The sequence below is a fragment of the Palaemon carinicauda genome, chromosome 20 (genome assembly GCF_036898095.1).
Source record: "Palaemon carinicauda isolate YSFRI2023 chromosome 20, ASM3689809v2, whole genome shotgun sequence".
In the NCBI taxonomy this organism is placed as follows: domain Eukaryota; kingdom Metazoa; phylum Arthropoda; class Malacostraca; order Decapoda; family Palaemonidae; genus Palaemon; species Palaemon carinicauda.
The window spans coordinates 42,093,344-42,108,773 of record NC_090744.1 but is presented as its reverse complement, the minus strand read 5'-3'; the positions used below and the strand labels follow the sequence as shown (position 1 = coordinate 42,108,773).

The following is a 15,430-nucleotide window of genomic DNA, read 5'->3' as shown; positions in this document are numbered from 1 at the left end:
GCTCCTTCAGGTCGGGTTACCCCGCCTCTAGGGGAGGCAGGTCAGGCCTCCCCTCTAGAAGAAGGGAAGAGTGGGAGGCTCCCTATCCCCACCCAACCTTCGGGTTGGAGGATGACTCAGGCGTCATTGGCAAGCATGGAGGGCTCAAGGAGCGGAACCTTGGACAGTGTCCTTACTAAAGAAGGGCTACGGACTTCCATTCCTAACGGAACCACCCACGCCTTTTCCGGCCAACCGGATAGATGGCTAGATCCTAAAGACCCGTTAAAGAGGACCGCCCTTCAAGAGGAGGTGTTGTCCATGCTAGAGAAGGGTACCATGGAAGAAGTTCTTCTCCCAGGACCAGGTGTCTACAGTCGACTATTCCTGGCAGAGAAAGCGACCGGGGGGGGGAGGCCGGTTATAGATCTGTCAGCTCTCAACAGGTTCGTCAAGATGACGGACTTCTAAATGGACACGCAGAATTCGGTCCTGCTGTCCTTGAGGGAGAAAGCTTGTAGAATTCCATCGACCCCAAGGACGCATACTTCCAGATTCCGGTCCACACCTCGGGTCGGAGGTTCCTCCGGGTGAAATAGGGTTCCCAGTTCCTGCAATTCAGGACCCCCTTTTTCTTTAGTCTGTCAACAACGCCCAAAGTGTTCGTGAGAGTCCCCACGGCTGTCGCAGGGGGGCCCACGAACGAGGCATTCGCCTTAGCAGATACCTGGACGGCTGGTAGCTTCTTCCCGCCTCAAAGGTCCTCTTGGAGGAACAAGGGAGAAGTCTCCTCCAGTTTGGCAAGGATCTGGGGAACTGAATCAACCCGAAGTAGCAAAATCTATCCCCTTCCACCGGAATGAACTACTGGGGAATAACATTAGACCTTTTTTCGGGGAGAATTTTTCCCTTCGGAGAATAAGGTATGACACCTCAGGCTCATTAGTCAGCCGTTCCTACTGTTCACAGACGCCTCCAACCAGAGATGGGGAGCCCTTCCCCTCGACGAAGCGGCACGAGAGACCTGGTTGGAAGGGGACAGACAACTCCACACAATGTCCTGGAGTTGGAAGTAGTCCAGAAGGCATGCCTACACTTCGCAAGTCTGCTAAAGGGGAACTCCGTGGCGTGGATGAGCGACAACACCACGGTAATGGCATACATAAACAATCAGGGTACTTGTAATCGAAGGAGTTGGGCGATCTCACCATAGAGAATCTCGACTGAGTGATAGGGAATCAAGGGGTGATGTTAGCAAGGTTCTTTCCCGGAAAGTAAATCGCCCTGGCCGACGGCCTCAGCAGAATGGGCCACATAGTAGGGACAAAATGGTCCCTTCCCCCAGGAATAGCCAAGCTCATCATTCAACGATGGGGCTCCCCGGTGGTTGACCGCTTTGCAACAACCTCAACGCCCAACTCCCAGTCTATTGCCCCCCTGTACCAGACCCCGAAAGATTCCTTAGAAGACTCTTTTCAGAACAAGTGGGACAATCTGGATGTGTACGTTTTCCCCCTTTTCACGCTGATAAGACATGGGCTCAGCAGAATAAAGGTGGCTCGAAGCCTACAGATGACTTTGGTAGCGCCCTGGTGGCTAGACAGAGAGAGTAGTTCGCGGACCTAAAGACCTATCGAGTCAACCGCTGTGGCCTCTGTCCGTCAGGTCAGATCTACTGAGTCAACCGCACTTCCTCAGGTTCCACGACAACCCTCTCTCTCTTCGCCTTCACGCCTGGAGACTATCGAGCGACTCCTGAAGAAGGAGGGGTACTCCTCCTCCACAGCCAAGAGGATGTCCCTATACCTAAGAAAATCCTCTACCGTAGTCTACCAGGCGAAGTGGGCCGCCTTTACGAAATGGTGCGCGACAAAACAAATAAGACCTCTCAAAGCCTCGGTCCCTGACATAGCTGATTTTCTAGTGTACCTTAGGGATAAAATAGGAATGCCAATCCCGGCTATTAAAGGAGTACGAGCAGCCTTAGGCCAAGTCTTTCTCCTGAAAGGCATCGACCTGGGGACCTCAAGACACATAGGGATGCTGATTAGAAGTTTCGAACAATCCTGCCCTCCCCAAGCCAGGAGAGTGCCTAGATGGGACCTGGCCAAGGTCCTGAAAATGTTGTGTCGTCCGACCTTTGAACCACTCAGAGATATCGGGGACAAAGGTCTCACCCTCAAGACAGTCTTCTTGCTAGCCTTAGCTTCGGCTAAGAGGGTAGGTGAGATCCACGGTCTCTCCTACGACGTGGCACACTCCAAAGGGTGGAAGGAGGTATCTTTCAAGTTCGTACCCTCCTTTGTAGCAAAGACTCAGAACCCAGCAGTCTGGGACCCGAGGTTTGAAGGTTTCTCTTTTCCAGCCATCCCCAAGACAGGCAATACGGACGACCTGAAGTTATGCCCGGTCAGGACGATCAGGAAATACCTGGAAAGGACGGCCCATCTCCGTCCGGGTGCCAAGAACCTCTTCGTCTCTTCAGGCGTTAATAAGAAGCAAGTGTCCAAGAACACTATTTCCTTCTGGCTGAGACAAGTCATCACTAGGGCTTATGATGAAGACAAGGTGGCAGTACCAGGCACTCCCCGTCCCCATGACATCAGAGGCCTGAGCACTTCCTTGGCCTTTGAGAGAAATATGGCAGTGGGCCAGATCCTGCAGGCCGGCACTTGGTCACACCAGTCGACCTTCACGGCCCACTAACTCAAAGACTACTCAAGAAAGTCTTTGGATGGATTCTCCATTGGGACAGTCATCGCCGCCCTCCAAGCTGTGTAGTGGCAGGCTGGAAGACGTCCCCAACAAGTGAATAGTCTCATCCCTACTTCGTCAGGAGAAGACTCAGTAGAGAAAATGTCAAGAGGTAACCCTAAAATTATAAGCGTAAGTTTTCCCTGCTACCCCCTATCCGCTCTCTGTACCCCCGCATTACGTAGCCCTCCAGGCACCATGTGCCTAACCAAGTGGCAGAATGGCTCTCCCGCCTCCTAAAGTGTAAGTCTCCGAAGAGGTAATTCGAGGTAAAGTATTCGTGTCGGAACAAATGAAAAATTTTAAGTAATTTTTATTTTTCCTAACATACTTACCGAGAATTACCTCTTGAGTAATGTCCCTCCCTTCCGTCCCCGAGTGCCATTCTTCTATTGCCGAGTCGGGCTAAACGGAGGACTTAATGAGATCCTGTCCCGGGAAAAGCAGTGACCTGCCCTAATCCGGGCCGCAGGAATTATCCTGGCGGCGGGGGTAGGAACTATCGGGAGCGAGATAGGGGGGGGGTAGCACGGGAAATCTTGGTCGAGATTGAGAGAGGTCCAAGGACCCTCCGAAGAGGTAATTCTCGGTAAGTATGTTAGGAAAAATAAAAATTACTTAAAATTTTTCATATATATATATTATATATATATATATATATATATATATATATATATATATATATATATATATATATATATATATATATATATATATATATATATATATATATATATATATATATATATATATATACAGTAGGGTCCCGAATTATGCGAGAATTTGGTCGATGAAAGGCCTCGTGTAATTGGAAATTCGTATATTTCGAAACACATCATGGCGGCAAACAGCAACCTACCCGTCAATTTTTTTTCACTCCATTTCTAGCTTTCTAGCTATATATATACTGTATATACACTGTGTGTGTGTATGTATGTGTGTATGTATGTATGTATGTATGTATATATTATATATATATAAAACATATATATATATATATACTGTAGCTTTTATCTTAACAATACTGTAAGAAATCCTTCTTATAGATTTTTTTTATAAAATACTGTACAAAATTTCTTTTATGGATAAATAAAACAATAAAAAGTTGTTAAAGTTTTGATAATTTTCTATGACTGTAGTATTTACTACTGTACTATGCATAGCTTACTGTTTTCAGTATTTTCCGAATGATGTAGAATTATTTCCTATAGATACAAAAAACAAAAAAGAGTTTTCAAGGTTTGATACAGTATCTAGCAATAGTTAAAAATTACAGTATAGTACTGTATATCCATGATGACACTCCCACACGTAAACACGGCCACTAGGCACAAGTGTGCACTAGGCTGCTGTACGATAATCTACCGTAATTTTCTGCCAGAAAACATCTAAGCGTCCCCCCTGGACCAGGTTGCCGCTAACGTACCGTCACGCTTTTTTTTTTGCCCTGAGCGGTCATTTCACTAATGATAATTTTTCAAAGTTAATATAATTTCTTTATGCTTATAATTCGTAATTATAGTTAAAAGTAGGGATATTAATTAAATGGTTGAATAAAAAAAACAATTAATACTACTATTATTTCATTTCAAATGGCTACATAATACTGAATATTCTAATGGGTTCTTTTTATCTTCAATCGTAAATCTTTCGCCTGGATAAGCAACAAAAGGAAAGGGATAAGTCTCTCCCCTCCCCCCCTCTCTCTCTCTCTCTCTCTCTCTCTCTCTCTCTCTCTCTCTCTCTCTCTCTCTCTCTCTCTCTCTCTCTCTCTCTCTCTCTCTCTCTCTCTCTCTTCATATCGTTTCCTGTATAGTTTTCAAATATGTTCGTCATACATTTGTACATTATTTATCCACTTTATTCTCTCTCTCTCTCTCTCTCTCTCTCTCTCCTCTCTCTCTCTCTCTCTCTCTCCTCTCTCTCTCTCTCTCTCTCTCTCTCTCGGCGTTTCCTTTCCCTTTATAGTTTTGTGAAATTTCGTTGTCCAGTCATTCGGTAATGAGAAGTCATTTTTATGAATAGAACTTACCTGGCAGTTATATATACATAGCTAATTATCTCTATTTTGGCAGAATTTTTCTAAACTAGGCAACCGCCTTGTGATGGTTGGGTGGTAACACCCGTTAAAGGGTGGTAGGAGGAATCATTCCCGTTTTCTGTTCTTCAGTTCATCTCTGCCGGCCGGATCGACAACACGTTGGTCCGTCATTAAGAGTTTTTCTTCGCTTTCCCTGCTCGGTGTACCAGTCTGCTTTTTTGGTGAAGTACTCTGATTTGGGGTTTTGGCGATCGTTGTATTTTGTTTTCTCTTAGCTTTTTTGCTGTTTTTCATTATGAGTGAAAAGAGTCATTACTGTATCTGTGCGAATGAGGAATGTAAGGTGAGACTACCGAAAATGGCGGTAGACCCTCACACCGTTTGTTCTAATTGTAGGGGTTTTGTTTGTGCCCTTGATAATAGGTGTGGGGAATGTAAGGTTTTGGATGAGAAAGATTGGTTAATTATGAAGCGCTATGTGCGTAAGCTAGAGCTCGATAGAGTTAGGAGAGCTTCTAGGTCTAAGTCTAAGTCTGTTAGTGGTAAGGAAGACGAACTTAGCGTAGATTTATCTATTGATCCTATTATTGATTCCTCTTTGGAAGTTGATCCTTCCCTTGAGGTAGTAACTCCTGCACCTCCTACAGGTTCCGTATCTACGGATGACCCTCGGTACGCTAGCCTGGCGGCCGAGTTGAAGGCCATTAAAGAACAACTGGAGGCCTTTAAAGGTAAAGAAAGTGAAAGTGCTTGTGTTAGTGCAGTGGAGGTGGCGACTGACCGAATCTGTCATACCCCTAGGCCTAGACCTCTACCAAGCTCCCAGGACCAAGGGAGAAGGTACGTCGATGACCGAAAGGGGGTGAGAGGTACGTACCCTCGGTCAGCCGTCGCCTCAGACAGTACTGTTGTCGATTCCCAGGCTGCTCTTGACCGTCACGGGAAAGACGTGTCGGATGTGTTGTTTTCTTCTCCGAATTCGTCCTGACGTAAATGGAAGTTTGAAGCTTCAAGACCTACTAAGAGGAGATGGAACCGCGACGAACGGTCTCGTTCTTTCTCTCCCGGTTCTAGCAGTTATGAACCTTGTCCGTCGGAGGATGATTTCGACTCCGTGCCTGTGAAAAGGGCGAAGCCTACTGCCGAAGATCCTCCCCCTTCTACGAGTGTTATTCGTCAGCCCTCCCCTTCGGGGCTGCAAGACCCAGCTGATGTTGCTAAATCCTTTATGTCTGTCATGCAGGAACAACTTTTGACTTTAGTGCAAGCCTTTAGCCGCCCTCACGCCCAGTCTGACAGACGTAAAGACGACTCGTTACCGATTAAGAAGTCTGCTTCTAAGAGAGAACGGAGTTCTTCTTTAAAGAAAACTTCTCCCTCTCTACGCCGGGATGAGGAATGTGTGCTTTCGCCAGGCGATACTTCTTCGCGATACCAGGGCGATACGTTTTCTCGTTCTCGATACCGGGACGATACCTTATCGAACGATGCTGCTTCTCGTTCTCGATGCCAAGACGATACCGCCTCCCGTTCACGTTACCAGCACGATACCTCCTCTCGTTCGCTTCGCCACGACGATACCTCCTCTCGTTCGCTTCGCCACGACGATACCTCCTCTCGTTCACGACGCCACGACGATACCGACCCTAGTTCTCGACGCCACGACGATACTGCCTCTCGTTCACGACGCCACGACGATACCGCCTCTCGTTCACGACGCCACGACGATACCGCCTCTCATTCTCGCCGCCACGACGATACCGCCTCTCGCTCTCGACGTCAGAACGTCTCTGCCTCTCGTTCTCGGTCCCAGGGCGATACCACCCTGCCTCTTCGGGACGATACTGCCTCTCGTCCCAAGGATTCTTCTAGCGCGGGACTCCAGGATGCAACCCGTCTTTTGCAGGATGATGCCTTTGATTTGCCCTTGTCGGGTTCTAAGGATCCTTCTTCTCTTTCGGAGGATATTGCAGATGTGGATCAGGACCTCGAGGATGTTTCTGATGACGATGATAATCCTGCCGACGCTGTGGGAGATTACAAAGTTCTCTCTCGCTCCCTTCTTGAACTTTTTGGAGAGGAATTCCAACCTGCTGCCTCTCAATCTCCTCAGTCTCAATTTAACAGAAAGAAGGCCAAGAAACAGTCGGCCTTCATCAAGATGAAGCTGTCTATCTCCGCAAAGAAGGCTCTCACGAAGATTGATGACTGGATGATGGAGCGGAGACAAACAGTTAAGACTTCCTTCTCTTTTCCACCAGCTCGTCTTGCTTCAAGAGCGGGTATGTGGTATGCAACTGGAGAACCTTTGGGTCTGGGAGTGCCTTCCTCCTCCAAGGGTGACTTCTCTGGTTTAGTGGACTCTGCTAGAAGGCATGCTTTCAACTCAGCCAAAGTCATGTGGTCGATGTCGGAGCTGGATCATCTCGTCAAAGGTATTTTTAGAGCCTTTGAGGTTTTTAGTTTCCTAGACTGGTCGCTTGGGACTCTCGCAAGGAAAACTGAACAGATGGAAGGATCTAGGGACCTTACCAGTATCATGTCCTGTATGGATAAGGCCCTCAGAGATGGGACAAATGAGTTGGCTGCTCTGTTCTCAGCTGGGGTCCTAAAGAAGAGAGCTCTGCTTTGCTCTTTTGCTTCTAGGTCTGTTACCAATGCACAAAAGTCTGAGCTTCTTTACGCCCCCCTCTCTCAACATCTTTTTCCCGAGTCCCTGGTTAATGACATTACGCTTTCTCTGGCCCAAAAAGCCACCCAAGACCTTTTATCTCGTTCTGCTCGAAGCCCTTGGCAGCCCCTCCTTCTTTGAAACGGGAGGAAAGGAGATTCCAGCAGCCCTTTCGGGGCAGGACTACTTCAAGACCAGATTTTAGAGGGAGAAGGCAAGAATCAGGACCAAGATCTACCAGGGGTTCTTTCAGACCTCGCTCCAGAAAATGAAGTTCGTCTCCTCCAGACAGTAGGCGCAAGACTGTCAGGTTTTTGGCAGTCTTGGAAGAGGAGAGGGGCGGACACTTGGTCCCTCTCAGTCATCAAGGAAGGATACAAGATCCCCTTTCTGAAAAAACCTCCTCTCGCAGATGCTCCGCTGGTCTTAGTAGCCCGGTACTCAGATCCGGGGAAACAGAAGGCCGTAGTAGACCTTGTCGACCAAATGCTAGACAAGGGGGCGATAGAACCGGTTCGGGATCTATCCTCCCCAGGCTTTTACAATCGCCTGTTTCTGGTCCCCAAGAACTCGGGCGGATGGAGACCCGTCCTGGATGTCAGCGCTCTCAACGTATTTGTGGAGAAGACAAAGTTCTCCATGAAGACGACTCAGTCGGTGCTGGCGTCAGTACGTCCAGGGGACTGGATGGTGTCCCTCGACTTGCAGGACACATATTTCCATGTCCCCATCCATCCGACTTCGAGGAAGTACCTGAGATTTGTAATGCAGGGCAAGTGCTTCCAATTCAGAGCTCTTTGCTTCGGTCTCAGCACGGCTCCTCAAGTCTTCACCAGGGTAATGGCGAATGTGTCAGGTTGGCTGCATCAGGAGGGGATAAGGATATCCTTCTATCTGGACGATTGGCTGATTCGTTCACGATCGAGGGAGAAATGTCTGGAGGATTTACGGAAGACTTTTATGATGGCTCAAGATCTAGGCCTGGTCATCAACAGGGAGAAGTCTCAGACCAGACCGAATCAGACTATTCTCTATTTGGGGATAGTTCTGAATTCAGTTCTTTTTCGGGCTTCTCCCTCTCAGGAAAGACAGACCAAGTGTCTCGTAAAAGTCAGAACTTTCCTGGACAAGAAGAGATGCACAGCGAAGGAGTGGATGAGTTTGCTGGGGACTCTATCCTCCCTCAAACAGTTTGTCTCTCTGGGGAGACTCCACCTAAGGCCTCTTCAGCACTTTCTTTCGAAGACGTGGAACAGAAAGATGCAGGAAGACTGCTTTTCCTTCCCCATTCCAATAGAAGTCAAGACTCTTCTGAAGTGGTGGCTGGACCCAACCTTGTTAGGGGAAGGGATCTCCTTACACAAAAAGAACCCAGACCTAGTGTTGTTTTCAGACGCATCAGAGTCAGGCTGGGGGGCAACACTAGGAAGCAAGGAGGTCTCAGGCTATTGGGAAGGAATTCAGCTGGGATGGCACATCAACAACAAGGAGCTGATGGCCATTTTTCTGGGGCTAAAAGCCTTCAAGGACTTGGTGTCTGGGAAGATTGTGGAGGTCAACTCAGACAACACCACAGCTCTTGCTTACATCAGGAAGCAAGGAGGGACTCACTCTCTGTCTCTGTTCGAGACATCAAGAGAGCTCCTTCTTTGGGTGAAGGAGAACAGGGTAAACCTGCTGACGAGGTTTGTTCAGGGACAGAAGAATGTGAGGGCGGACATGCTCAGCAGGAAAAGGCAGGTCCTTCCCACAGAGTGGACCCTCAACCAACAGGTCTGTCAGAGTCTCTGGAGGCTGTGGGGGAGACCCCTCATCGATCTTTTCGCCTCCAACTTATCCAAGAGGATCCCCATCTATTGCTCCCTAGTTCCGGACAGGGAGGCAATAGCAGTAGACGCCTTTTTGATGGATTGGACGGGGATGGACACTTATGCTTTTCCCCCGTTCAAGATCATCAATCTGGTAGTCAGGAAATTCGCCCTCCTCGATTCGGGACGGATGATCCTGATAGCTCCGTTCTGGCCGATGAGGGAATGGTTCACGGAGGTGGTGGACTTGTTGATGGACTTTCCAAGAAGCCTCCCTGCAAGTCCAAATCTGCTCAGACAACCCCACTTCGAGAGATATCATCAAAACCCCCTCGCTCTCAATCTGACTGCCTTCAGACTATCGAGAAGCTCGTCAGATCGAGAGGCTTTTCAGCGCAAGCTGCGAAAGCTATCGCCAGAGCGAGGAGGGTCTCTTCGCAGAGGGTCTACCAGTCCAAGTGGGAGACTTTTAGGGCTTGGTGTAGGAAGCACAAGATTTCCTCATCCACTACCTCTGTGAGCCAGATTGCGGATTTCTTGTTGTACCTCAGGCAGGACGCTAAGCTAGCTGTGTCCACTATCAAGGGGTACAAAAGTATGCTCTCTTCCGTCTGTCGGCATAGAGGCTTGGACTTGTCTCACGATAAGGACTTACATGACCTCTTGAAGTCTTTTGAGACGACCAAGCAGACCCAGTTAAAGCCCCCTTCTTGGAACCTTGATGTGGTTCTTAAATTTCTGTGCACCAAGAGATTTGAGCCCATCTCACAGGCTCCCCTTAGGGAGGTTACCAAGAAGACCCTCTTTCTTTTGGCCTTAGCAACAGCTAAAAGAGTTAGTGAAGTCCATGCAATTGAAAAACAGGTAGGCTTCAATCTGAATGGGGCAGTTTGTGCCTTGAGATTAGACTTTCTCGCTAAGAACGAGAACCCTTCTAAGCCCTGGCCAAGGACCTTTGAGGTTCCTAACTTGACCAACCTAGTGGGTCAAGAGCAAGAGAGGCTGCTCTGTCCAGTACGAGCCCTCAAGACCTACTTGTCTCGCACGAAAAGTGTGAGAGGCTCTTCTAGCTCCCTGTGGTGTTCTGTGAAAGATCCTCAAAAGCCCCTTTCCAAGAACGCTTTGTCTTTTTTCCTGAGGGAAGTGATAAGAGAAGCGCATCTCTTGTGTGAGGAGGAACACTTCGGACGTTTAAAAGTGCAAGCTCACGAAGTGAGGGCCATTGCGACCTCGCTTGCTTACCGCAAGAACATGTCGCTCCGTCAAATTATGGATGCGACATTCTGGAGGAGCAACTCTGTGTTCGCCTCTCATTACCTCAGAGAGGTGAGGGTGGATTATGAGAAATGTTATACCTTGGGACCATACGTAGCTACGGCTTCTGTATTAGGCAAAGGAGTTACTACCTCCCCTCAACCTTAGTTTTGTTTACTTGTGCATAGGTTGGTGTATTTTTTATTGGTTGTCTGAGGACTTCGACTTGTGTACAGTCACCTCAGTCTAGTTAGATAATTTTTATCTGCTTTGCAAATGTTAGGTGGTTGGTTTGGTAAAGTTGCTGTTTTTTATCTTGGGCAATAGGTAGTCCTGAAGTCTAGTCAGATTGTTGGTCTCATCCCGTTGACAGACTTGATTGAGTGTTTTCAGCACTGCAGGTCACATCCTGGCTGACACTCCTAAGGGAAAGCGACTCAAGAGGCAGGAACCTTTGAAGTCAGCTACCTTAGCAGGTAAGGAATCAAGGTGTTTATTTATCCTACAGCTTTTTGGTTGTTTCCCCAACGATGTTTACTGTCTATCACCCTCCTCTAAGTGTGTTAATCAGCTATGTATATATAACTGCCAGGTAAGTTCTATTCATAAAAATGGAGTTTTTATGATAAAACAAAGTTTTATGAATACTTACCTGGCAGTTATATATACATTCGAAGGCCCACCCACCTCCCCTCAGGAGACAGGTCGGGCATAGATGAACTGAAGAACAGAAAACGGGAATGATTCCTCCTACCACCCTTTAAACGGGTGTTACCACCCAACCACCACAAGGCGGTTGCCTAGTTTAGAAAAATTCTGCCTAAATAGAGATAATTAGCTATGTATATATAACTGCCAGGTAAGTATTCATAAAACTTTGTTTTATCATAAAAACTCCATTTTCGCTTTCGGCATCGAAAGAAAACTTTGTTTCTTCAATATACTCATCACTGGAGGATTCAGAACTAGTGCTCTCATTATCAAACAGGTTATCATTTTCAAATTCCTCAACAAGAATATCATTTATTTCATCTAAAGAAATAACTTTCCTCTTTAGACCGTTCATTACAAAAGGAACAACAAATAACCACTTATGCATGAACGCCCGAGCGCACTGATAGGAAACCAGTTTTCTAACATCAAGCAACCTTCAGAAAAATAGTTGCCAGACATCATATAAGTTTCTATTCACAGTCCCCATATGCTGAGTGTGTTGCCAAGTGGTGATCCTATACTTACTATACGAGTAAACGTAATATCACGAGACTGACGGCTTGTAAAAGGCAATTAAAGTCATGAACGGAATATACAGTTGAAGGCGGTACCGAGTACAGTAGATCGTGGTGAACGGTTTATCACGTGGGTGACGCTTAACAGGTTAAAAAAACATTTTATATAGTTCGGTATTTTCTCTATCCATCCTCTCCCAGAAAACCTTCATATGTGAATTATCGGAATGTGTGCAGATCTTGACAGTGCGATAACTAGTTAGCGACTTAGCGACTGAGAATAAAAAAAAATAAAAAGCCCGATTGACGATGCTGATGAAGAAGATATCGAATACCGATTTTTCCCTAATTGATTTTTTCTACGTTCTGTCTAATCCAATGTACAGTACATTCTTATGTAAAGGGCGAACCCCAACATTTCTTGATGCTGCTACACTTTAATTATAGATATTTTACCACCTATTTATAATCTTTATTTATAATAACATCTTTAGTAAAAGCTCTTCAATATCACTTTCAGGAGTAAATGTGTTTATGATCGACGATGAAACGTAAAAAAAAACGTTTTCCTTTTAAGGAGGCGTTTTTTTTAGGGAAAAAAAAACATGAAACAAAATTGCTCATATTTCATTTATTTTGATTTTCTAAGGATAAATAAAACAACATTAATTATAACATTATTATTACATAGTACCTGGTAAGATATCTTTTGCCGCAAAAGTTAACCTATAGACATATGTTAAAATTGGTTAGCGAGTTCGTTATGATCGGCGATGGAACGTACTAAACGAAGTAATGGGTTTGGTTGTAGTGACATGTTTGGCAGTAGCATGATATAAAATAGTCTTTATTTAATTTAATTTTTGGTTTCAAAAGTACTATATAAAAGAATTTCAAACAATTTAGATGAAACGGAGCACAACCCACTACTACTGGATGATAGCGGTAGTCTTGCACACGAAAGCAACAAAGGTGTTCCCATGACGATGCTGTTCTGTTGATTTTTTTTTTTGGAAACTTTTCAATATTTGAAATGGCACTGTTGATTTTGATGGTTTTTAATTTAAAGTTTAATGAATAAGGATTTTTCACCATAATCACAACGTAAGTATAAAAATTAATTAGTACAAATATGGAATATTATACATATAGGTGTTGGACAGTTAGGCTAGCCTAGCGACAAGTTCACACAACAGATGGGCAAACCTTAACATTTTTCATCCAAAACTAGTCTTAAAATGTTTGAACAGAAATCTTTCTCTCACATTCTCCCCCCCCCCCTTCTCAGACATCGGGGAACCATCACCCCCCCCCCAATACAATTAAGAAAACAATAGATTTCCTACGCTTCGCGGTGCTTGACTCGCGGATATATATATATATATATATATATATATATATATATATATATATATATATATATATATATATATATATATATATATATATATATATATATACATACATACATACATACATACATACATACATACATATATATATATATATATATATATATATATATATCGTGAGTATATACAATATTCCTTATTTAGTATTGTCAAATATTCATGTTTATTTCTTTTTTTTCTTTAATACTGTGAAATACTTTTAGGTGTTTCTTTTTCTTATTTGATATTGTGAAACGCTTGGTTGTTTTTTTTTCTTATTTGATATTGTGAAACGCTTGGTTTTCTTTTTCTTCTTTAATATTATAGATACTTTTGGTTGTTCCTTTTTCTTGCTTAATATCGGGGAAATATTTTTTCATGGGTAATTTTTACCAGAATTTGGCCCAAGGATTTCTTTCAAAAGTGATTAATTCCCAGTAAGTTAATGCTTTTCTTATTTTATCATACAGAACAGTGTAGGGAATAAACAAGTAATACAGTACAGGGGTTTGCAAATTGAGCATGGTATCTGGATCTTATTTGAAAGATGTAAGCACTAATGATGCTGGTGAAAATTCCAGATTGAAAACATAAAGAAAGAGAGCCAATTATGATATTTCCAGATGGTGGACTAAATCATTATGACACTTATGAAAAAGAAAACCACCACCAATAAATTTTTCTCTGGAGGATAAAGATCCCAGAAAGCTGTAGATATTCTAATAGAATAAAATTGTAATACTGTAATGGTAAGCAGAATTGGATTTTTTTTTTTAATTCCCCTACTTAACTGATATTTATATTCCTTCTCTCACAAACTTGGCTTAAATCAACATTTACCATAGAATAAAAAAAAAATAATTTTTTTCCTTTCAATAGGCTTTAGGAGGTCAGGGGAGTGGCTGATGCTGTTTTTTAAGGACAGGACTTTGACATTCATATCACTTAATAAGGTGCATATAATTTTTGCCTCTGACCTTCGATTTTGCGACACCGGAGCGATTTATCCTGGAAATTAGTGTTTTTCAAATTCTATCTCTTCCCTGGATACTTGATATTAAGACCTGTGATTACTACCCTTTATAGACCTGATGTAGACCTCCAATCAAATAAAGAGTTTTCTTTTTTCTAAAATTAATTTTTTGTCTAGATATGAATTTTTTCATTGTGGTAAAAAAATAAATCCTATAAATCGTGGAAAGAAAGTAAGAAAAATATGAAAACAAAAATTGGAATAAAGGGCTCTATATGATTGTTTTATAATGTCTTTCTAAGTTACATACCAGATTTCAATGCTATATCTTTAAAACTAAGGGAGAAGATAGAATTTGAAAGTCAATAAGTATAGTTTTGAGATACGGTTGTTCAAAATTTTTCTTTGTATTTTTACAAAGACAATATTAATAAATCATGATTATTATGAATGTTATGTTCCTTTATGGATATTAATAAACCAAAAAAATTTTATCTATCATAATTTAATCATAAATGAAGCTCCCTTGCTCAATATTTAGAGTTTTTAGGCTCCTGGTCTCTCCTTCATCCACAGCACACTCTCTCTCCCCCCCCCCCCCCACCTGCCAGTAACCACTGACACCTCATTATTTATTTTAACAATCGTATTCCAGCTACACTAAAATCATACTCCTACAAAGGGATGAGGGTTTATAATTGCGCAGGACTAAATATTCTTTACAATGATTATTTAAATCATAATACTCTCCCTGGCACAATGCACAAAGAGAATGAAGATCATGATTGCCCAGAAATAACTCATGAAAAATTTGTGTAGTTATAACTTAACAGATCCAGGAGAAATTACTTTTAACGGTTCCACAATCTGGAGCGTTATATGCATATCTAGTAACTCGCAAGGAATGAAAAGACTGAAAATCACCAAATTGACCCCTCTATATTAGAGGCCCAAGCCTATAGAAAGGAAATAAAACTGGAAATTTATAATTCAGGACAAACATCAATATGATCCAGGCTTTGAGAGAGAAGCAATATGAACATCAAGGAAGTTCATAGAAATTATACAATATCTGTATACTGTACATAGTAATCCTTATGAACAGCACAAAGTTTTCCAGAAGGTTATGATAAGTGCAGCAAAAAAAAAAAAAAAAAAAAAAAAAAAGTCGAAGGTAATATCATGGTTATACAAAGTCTTGACATATACAGCATTCCAAATGAGGTCCATCATTATTCTTTTCTGCAGAAATTAGATTTTGAGTGTAAGACAAGATTACATTGGTATAAAAACATGAGTGAAAAAGTGCTGATATTAAGATTGTTGCCCA

At 43.4% G+C, this 15,430-nt stretch overlaps 2 protein-coding genes across 4 annotated transcripts in view; both read left to right on the top strand.

Annotated features, from left to right (window-relative positions):
- Coq8 (ubiquinone biosynthesis protein COQ8, mitochondrial) overlaps positions 1-15,430 on the top strand; it is a 129,176-nt gene that overhangs the window by 112,496 nt on the left and 1,250 nt on the right. The window lies entirely within an intron of this gene.
- The window catches only part of LOC137660300 (uncharacterized), a 70,238-nt gene continuing 59,719 nt past the window's right edge, over positions 4,912-15,430 (top strand). Inside the window, exon 1 of the mRNA XM_068395093.1 lies at positions 4,912-4,936. The gene's annotated coding sequence lies outside the window, so the exon portion shown is untranslated. The remainder of the gene's footprint in view (positions 4,937-15,430) is intronic.